Below are 7,898 nucleotides of genomic sequence, written 5' to 3'. Positions count from 1 at the left end.
AGTTTCGCCTCTTATCCCAACACTCCTGCTATCTAACGCCAACACAGTGAACTTGTATGAGCAGCCTCCATCATAATCATTGACATCATCAGCACTAGCAAAACAATAGAAAAACCCAAAATTTTGGACCCGACTTCAAGTAGTGGGCAAAGACATCTGGCTTAAGATAAGCTTGATAAAGTATATGAGGGATGTATATGGATTTTATTGGGCTGTATGATTAGCAGATATCTCAATGTCTGGAGATGCTGACTGGATGGAACTGGTTACTGCAGAGAATGCTTCTTGGTGCTGCTTGACTTGCCACAGCTTCAGGTTAGCTGACCAATTGGGGTCGGGAAGGGAAATTTTCCTCCAGGGCGATTGGCAGAGGCTGAGGTTTTCCGGCCTCCTCTTAGTGCATGGGTATTGCTGGGGATTCTGCACTTGAGGTCTCAAATGCAATTGAGATCAATAACTCATCATGTTAGGGGCTGTTATTAATTTATTGTGGTTTTGTGGATTCCTTGTGCAGGATCAGACTAGATATCATATTGGTCCCTTTGACCTATGAGTCAACGAGGTCACCTTATGGACCCTCAGACTTCTTCTATCTAAGCCACATCGACTTAGCTTCACCTTCCGAGCCCTGTCCATCCCTCTCACCCCCAGGCGCATTGGGATTGCTGTGCTTATACCAAGCAGCCATCGCCTTCTTACAAGTCCAATCCTGTTTTGCTATAGATCACACACTTCGCTCTCCAAAAGCCTCAATGCTCTGTTTCTTTCTTCCTTATCAAAAGAAACGAATTGCAGGAGAAGTTAATTGAGCAGGAATGCGCTAAAAGCAGCTGCCCTTTACAGTCACCTTAGGTATGATGCAGATGATCCTCTCAAACAGGACTCAAACTGTAGAGGTCATTGTAATTAATCTCATTAAATTTTTTCCAAATTCAGTAGTCTGGATGAAAATTAGCTAGGTCGTGTTTTGTAAAATAAAGGTGTTTCCTGATTCACTATAACACCCCAACCGGCTTCATGTTGTCCCATTGGAAATAACGTTTGATCAATAGAAACGTATTTCCCAAAAAATCCGGGAGAGGGAAGAACCGCTTTGGTTAGAATTTGTTATATTTCTAAATGTGTAAGTTAGGTAGTGCGAGACTTCTCAAATATCCACATGGTTTAGGCTGCAAAGGATTTTTCAAAAAATTGGATTAGCCTTTATCTTCGAACGGCATCGGAACATAGAGCCAACACTCTGGTCACTTAAACACAATATATCCTCACGAGTGGACTGACTTCGTGAGCAATTGAATACTGAGGACTAAAATACCGTCTATCCATATAATGTCAACCCGATATCAACGAATTTGGATATAATGCCTAAAGCAGCACTACGGGGGGGGGAAGGTGCGCACTCCGCAGATCAAACAATTCGATATAGAACGTTTCCCTATGCGTGATAATTTTTGCTATTCTCAACTTTCTATTAACTTTACTTTTTTTGTACTTCTACTACTTTACTTATGTACTCAGGCGATCGGATCAAGATTGCCCAGGACCCTCACATCCAGAGAGTGCCTACTATCGGCAGGTCTTCTCTTCTTTGTGCTGGTACCACGTGTAAAAAAAAACCTGACTTATCACTGGAGCAGGACCTCAACCAACTCACCAACCAATTAGTATGAGATCTACTCCTAATCCTCTCGGCCTAATGAATATAATTATTTTAACAGAGATCACACCCCCACCTCAATAGGGCACTCAGTTGGAACTGGGAGACCTGCTCCCAGGAATCTAAAACAGGAACCCTTGCATCCCAATGATCCTGACCCTGGCTATGCACAGGAGTGGCGCCTGCTCTCCTCCACCTCACATGAAAGGGCATGACTCCAGGAGAGGATCCACAGAGAATCCATCAGAGAAGATGTCTTCAGGTGCCTAAGGTCTGGCCCAGGAAGGAAGCACCTGCACACCACGTGACTGGACCCGAAGCCGTGCCCTTTCTTTGCACACACTTCGCTTAGGTGCCTCCCCATCAACCGAAACGAGTTCCTGAGAATCCTCCCTAGGCGGCCTCCACTCGCTGTGAATCGACAATGAGGAACCCGGCAGTTAGGTTTCTTTGTGAACGCTAGCCTGTCGCAGCAAAGGCCCCAATCAAGCTCACCATGCTACGTCAGTAGAAATAGCTAAAAACACTCTCTCTGACCAAAGATCATACAACCTAAAACGCTGTCTCACAGTTAGTAGGGGAGGGCCTAGACTGGAAAGTTAATAAGGGCATTATAACCTGAAATATAACATATTACTGCATAAAGCTGTAAAGTCATCGCTCCCCAGACAATCCAGAGATGCACCAACAGAATGCACACCAAAGTGGTAAATCCTACAGACCGAGGACTGTCATCAGACGACGACCATTGTGTATATTGTTTACTTACGCCTCTGATAAAACTTTTCCTAACACCAACATTGAAGCTTAAAGGGTGGCTCCTTTTCTTCTTTGAACCTGAAACACTTGTATATACATTGTACTCAGCCCAGATTAAATTAAGCGCCACACAATATTGCTGATAAACAACCACTACGGTATGCGCACCACAAATATCGAACTCCCCACGATATAACATTATAAATGAGCTTAAATGATCTCCATGTTCATATAATAATCATTCAAAAATAGCACTAAATGAGAAAACAATGGGGCAAATTCAGTCTTGAGCAAGTGCCCAATTTCTTAAACCACCAACAACCGGAGCGGATATGAATTACAACAGAGAGAGATCTCTTTCTAGGAATCCTGGAGTAGAAAAAAGCCAAGAAAAAAAAAAAAAATGGTTAAAAAAGTTTACTTTTTGAAAAAACCCCTGGGGGCCCTAAAAAAAGTTAAATGGCCCCAATTTTAACCAACCATACTTAACAGTATATAAAACTGCTGCGAATGTACATTCTAGCACTTGCTCCCCTAGTAAGCTATGTGTTTTACACACTTCTCCCCAAACAACTCTGCAATTAAACTGAAATATTAAGACCAGCGTCTCTTGGGAGCTAAATAAGCTACATCCAATCAGCAGGTTCTATAGTCTAAAACAGTTTATGAATAAATGCCTTATCTCTGCACTCTGCAGAGCCCAGGCCTGATAAATCAGTATCTCTCACATATCATGGCTCTGGAAATAACATACTTACCCTATGGCAAAGATGACAGGATCATGTTAAAAAGTGAGTCCTCAGAGAAACCGCTTTCTCTCTGAAGATTCATTCCCCAAGAACTGACAGCAAGACAACCCTGATCACAGACACGGGAGCAGAACATTTCTGAGGACCCAGCCAGTTCAAAGCCTTAAGAGCATAACCTGTCCAACAAGACAACGTGGTGAATAGCGTTTCCAGCTAATTCTGCCACTCCTATGTAGGTAAACTAACTGAACTCTTTAAACTTGCAGAGACTGTAATTCCGTGTGGACCGTAACTTGTTTTGAATATTGGTATCGAAGACATCCGCATCCTGTAACTCCGATACCAGCAATGAAACAACATCTCCCTTTTTGGGGAATTAGTTTTATCCCCCTTTTTTCAGAATTGACTTGTTATATTTTGGTGACCTGAATTAAGATAGAAATAGAGAAATTACCACAACCTATAGACTATGCCAAATAACCAACAAAGCACAAGATGGCCAGCTGAAGTTAATTGAGTTTTAAGCCAATGAAAGAACACTTTCAGATACTAAGGAACACACCCATAATGCTTTAGAATAATATAGGTCTGTACCGACTTAGCATCTCTGGGAAAGGAAAGGGTTATGTAAATGAGTCTATGCCAAACCAAAGAAATGGCCTGATGTGTCAAAGTTATTAAAACTTTGAGAGAAATCTGCATGAGAACGACTACTGCTCAAAATAGCCTAATAAGTGAGAAGTGAATCAAGGTCCAATTTTTAATCAGATCGAGGGTCTTCCAGAACTATAAATATAGCAGACTTATGAAGAACAACTGTAAATAAAACACTTCACTGCAGTCACTTCGGGAGAAAGCAAGCCCAAGACACTCAATTTCTCTTTCCAGTTTGTATGTTAAGTTGATCACTCTCTTAAAACATACTAACAAAGTTTCTTCGTAGGCTTTGCCCTCAAATGTACCCTGTCCAGTTAGTGACTATTCCCAACAAGAAAAGAAAATGCGGAGGGATACAGTTGTTAACCCATAAAAAGAAAACATCGCAGTAAATTAAATTCTCTTGGATACTTGCCATCCAACCAAGACTCACTAGGAATTGTCCACCCATATCAACGTTTCAAGAAACGTTCGGTCACTTAAACAATTTCGAATCAATGTCTGATCCATCCAGCTCCGCACATATTAGCAATTGCCTCAACCCAGCCCACTCAATTCTCTAGCTTTATCATCACGGTTTCAAAGCGTTTGCTCTATCTACATAGTCAGTGGTTCTTAACCTACTGCAGCCTGCACCCCTTTTGTCTCTATAAATATGTCTGTGCATCCCTTATCAAAAAAATCAAAATGGGTTCTCGCACCCCTTAACCTAGATATATTGTTGATATACAGTATATCATTAAAAAAAGTATATGTTAATAATATATAGGTTTGAATGAAACAAAGCAGTGTACTTAGTGCCTGTGCTTAGTTGTGTTTTCGAAATTTACGTTCTAAAAAAATCGGCATGTCTCGCACCCCAGCAGGTGTGTGCACCCCAGGTTAAGTAAATCACTGGACTTAGACAATCATCCTAATCTAAGAAAGTTTTTCTATAGCAAACCTCATCAAACGGTCCTCTTCACTTAGTTCTTTTGCCTTGCCTCAATCACTTGATGCTTTTACCTGTTCTGTCACTTTAATCTCCTCTCCATGCTTTAAATGCGCTGATAAGAAAAAGCATTTTAATCTCCTGCTACATAACAGATAGGAATCCTCAGCAAGGCTGTCCAACAAATCTTCTAACTTTACAGCTTTTATATAGCTTAAGGACAATGCTGGAGGCAAACTATACCAGTGGGATTCCAATAGTCAGCAGTATTAAGGCTCTACAATGTATGAAATACAAGAGAGACAAGGGGAGTGAGGTAATATTTTACTGGATCCAACTCCGTGTGAAAAAGAAGCTTCCAAGCAACCAAAGATTCTCGGATCTGGGAAAGGTACATTAGAGTGTAACACGCTAAATACACAGTGAACGATTGTTTGCATAAGTAAGTTTAATCAACTCGAAAAGACATTCAAGGCAAGTGTCAATAACACTGTTCCAGTCTATAAAACAAAGAAGGAGGATTAGTGGGTTAACAGAATGCCATAAAGCCCTGAATCCAGGGTCTTTATAGGACATGATTTTTTTTTAATTCTAGCAAAAAATTATAATCAAGCCCCCAGCTCTAGTCTTTTGAAGGTGTGTAACAGTTTCCTTTGAGGATAAGGACTGAGTCCAGATCCTTCATGAAAAATCCGCACATAGTATCTTTCATTTCTGTGAGAGTCAAGCAGAAAAGCGACCTGTTCTGTTTTCAACCCCCAGAGTGTATTGGACATTTAGGCAACCGATAAGACGCCACCTGTTGTGATAGCATGTGTGTAGGACCGCAGGATCCTTGAAAGGTGTGTAAGGGGTACTCAAGGGCCACTCTTCACCTTGAATGGCTCTTTGCTTAGTGTAAGTAGTACATATTCTAATTATCTGTTCTAGACCTTGTAATTTAGCTTGCAATGCTGTGAGGACCCTTTCCCAAACCTGAAGAAAAGCGTGTAGCTTGAAAGCCGCCTCTTTCACCACCAGAAATTGGTCCATATAAAATAATACCACCTCACCCACCCTATCTCCCTAATAACCGGGATCAATGTGGCTAAAATCAACTGCAAACTGGAATTATTAAATATGTAATAAAAGCAGATATTTATAAAAGGATAAAGATTCACACTTTTCCTGAACAACTTGAAGACACGAGTATTTGCAATGACTGGTTCTAATTTGCTTTGAGGCATGCACATTCAAAATATGTCCCTCTAGATTAAAAAATATTATTCAATGCCTGGATTTTTGGATGGGTCAAAGGAAAAATTCAAAACCCAGCAAAAACCACCACTCACTGAGAGCTGCTTTAATAACCAAGTGCCAGCTATCCAAAACTCACCCGTTTTTGTGTTAGTCGTGAATCATGAATACCCTTTTAAAAAGTGTCTATCAACTTTTCTTCAAACTAACGTGAACAAGAAGTTTTCTGATAGCACACCCTAAAATAACACATAATTTAAAGTTAATTTTGTAATCAAAATATCTGGGTGTTTCTGTTCCAAATAATGAATGTTCAGCAAGCCCTTTGCTGAGATCTGAAAGCGAGAATCAACTTCCCCTCTAGCCCGCTCCTCTTGAGCACAACACTCTCTTCTCTCCAGTCCATTTTGTTGCTCAGTTAGTAGCAGACCGAGCTAAGGGTTTCTGCGCCCTATGCCGGACTTTCGCCGCCCCGTGCGGTCCGCGGCTTGGCGGACTGCCGCAGCATGCCTGCGGCAGTCCACTGGACGCCAGCGGCCCCCTGACCCCGGGGTCGGGGGGGTGCCCTGGGTGCCAGGTCGCGCGGCGACGCTCCTGAACCCGGGGGGAGGCGCCCTTGGGCTGCGGCGGTGGCTCCTGTACCCCGGGGCGGGGCACCCCTGGGCTTGGCCGGGGTTCGCAGCGGTGGCTCCCTGACTCCGGGGGGTGGGACACCCTGGGCTGCCCGGATGCGGCAGCGCTCCCTGACCCCAGGGAGGGGCGCCCTGGGGCTGCGCGCGCTGCTGAAACCCCGGGCCGAGGGGCCTCCCTGGGCTGCCGTCACGGCTCGCCTGACCTCCGGGGCAGGGCGCCTCGGCTGCCGGGTCCAGCAGCGGCTCCCTGACCCCGGAGGGGGAGCCGCCTGGGCTCGGCGGCGCTCCCTGACCGGGGGGGCGGGCCTGGCTGCGCGGCGGCGTCCTGACCCCGGGGGGGGGGGGCGCGGCGCCCTGGGCTGCGGCACGGCTCCCTGACCCCGGGGGGGGGGGGCGCGACGCAACTGGCTGCAGTGGCGGCTCCGACCCGGGGCGCCCTGGGCTGCGGCCGCACTGACCCAGGGGACACCGATTTGGGCTGCCGTTGCAGGCAGCGCTGCGCGGCAGCTCAGCCCCTCCAGCAGCAGCAACTGCAAACCATTAGAAAAGTTTGGGGGGGGGGGGGGGGGGGGGGGGCCGCCCACTTTTGCGCCCTAGGCAACCGCCTTAGTTGTCCTAAAATGTTTGCATCCGGCCCTGTTAGCAGAAGTGTGCATGAGAGAGGAAGAACAAATGATCGCAACAACGAGGAATGACTAATAAAGAGTGTTGTCAAACCATAAAGAGAAAGGACAGAGAAAATCTCAACATTAGTACAAATGACTGCCTTAGGATCACAAACAGGCACATAACGATTCACTGCAAGTGTGATAGTGAAGTTGACAGCATCTCTTAAAACAATAATAAATTTTCCATCAAACAATCACAAAATTGCTCAAACTTTCAAAAAACAAAAAGTATGCTTCAGCTACAGAAACAATCAGGCCAACAGGCAAATGGTTTGGAGACAACAGAAATGAGGCGAGAGCAAAACCATTCTGGTTCTCATCACAAGCAAACACCTATATACAAGGGCACTTGTTCCACATGGCCCCAGGAGAGGCAGTACCTACCTGAAGTTTCAAAGACTGTAAAGGCCGTACTAACGGCTTCTGGTTGCAGTCTTGGCCACGTTTTTTATTGCCCCCATAACTTGTGTCGGCAAAGAAACTAGAGACAAAAGGGGGAAATTTAGCTGAGGTGGCAGAGGGCGTCGTGTCAAGCATCATGCCTGCATCTGCCCCAAAAGTGCCAAATGCTGGCATCACTGGGGTGTGGCAGTTGCACCAGGGAGTTAG

Source organism: Chelonoidis abingdonii, chromosome 4 (assembly GCF_003597395.2).
Source record: "Chelonoidis abingdonii isolate Lonesome George chromosome 4, CheloAbing_2.0, whole genome shotgun sequence".
NCBI lineage: Eukaryota > Metazoa > Chordata > Testudines > Testudinidae > Chelonoidis > Chelonoidis abingdonii.
Note: the sequence above shows the minus strand (reverse complement) of the source record.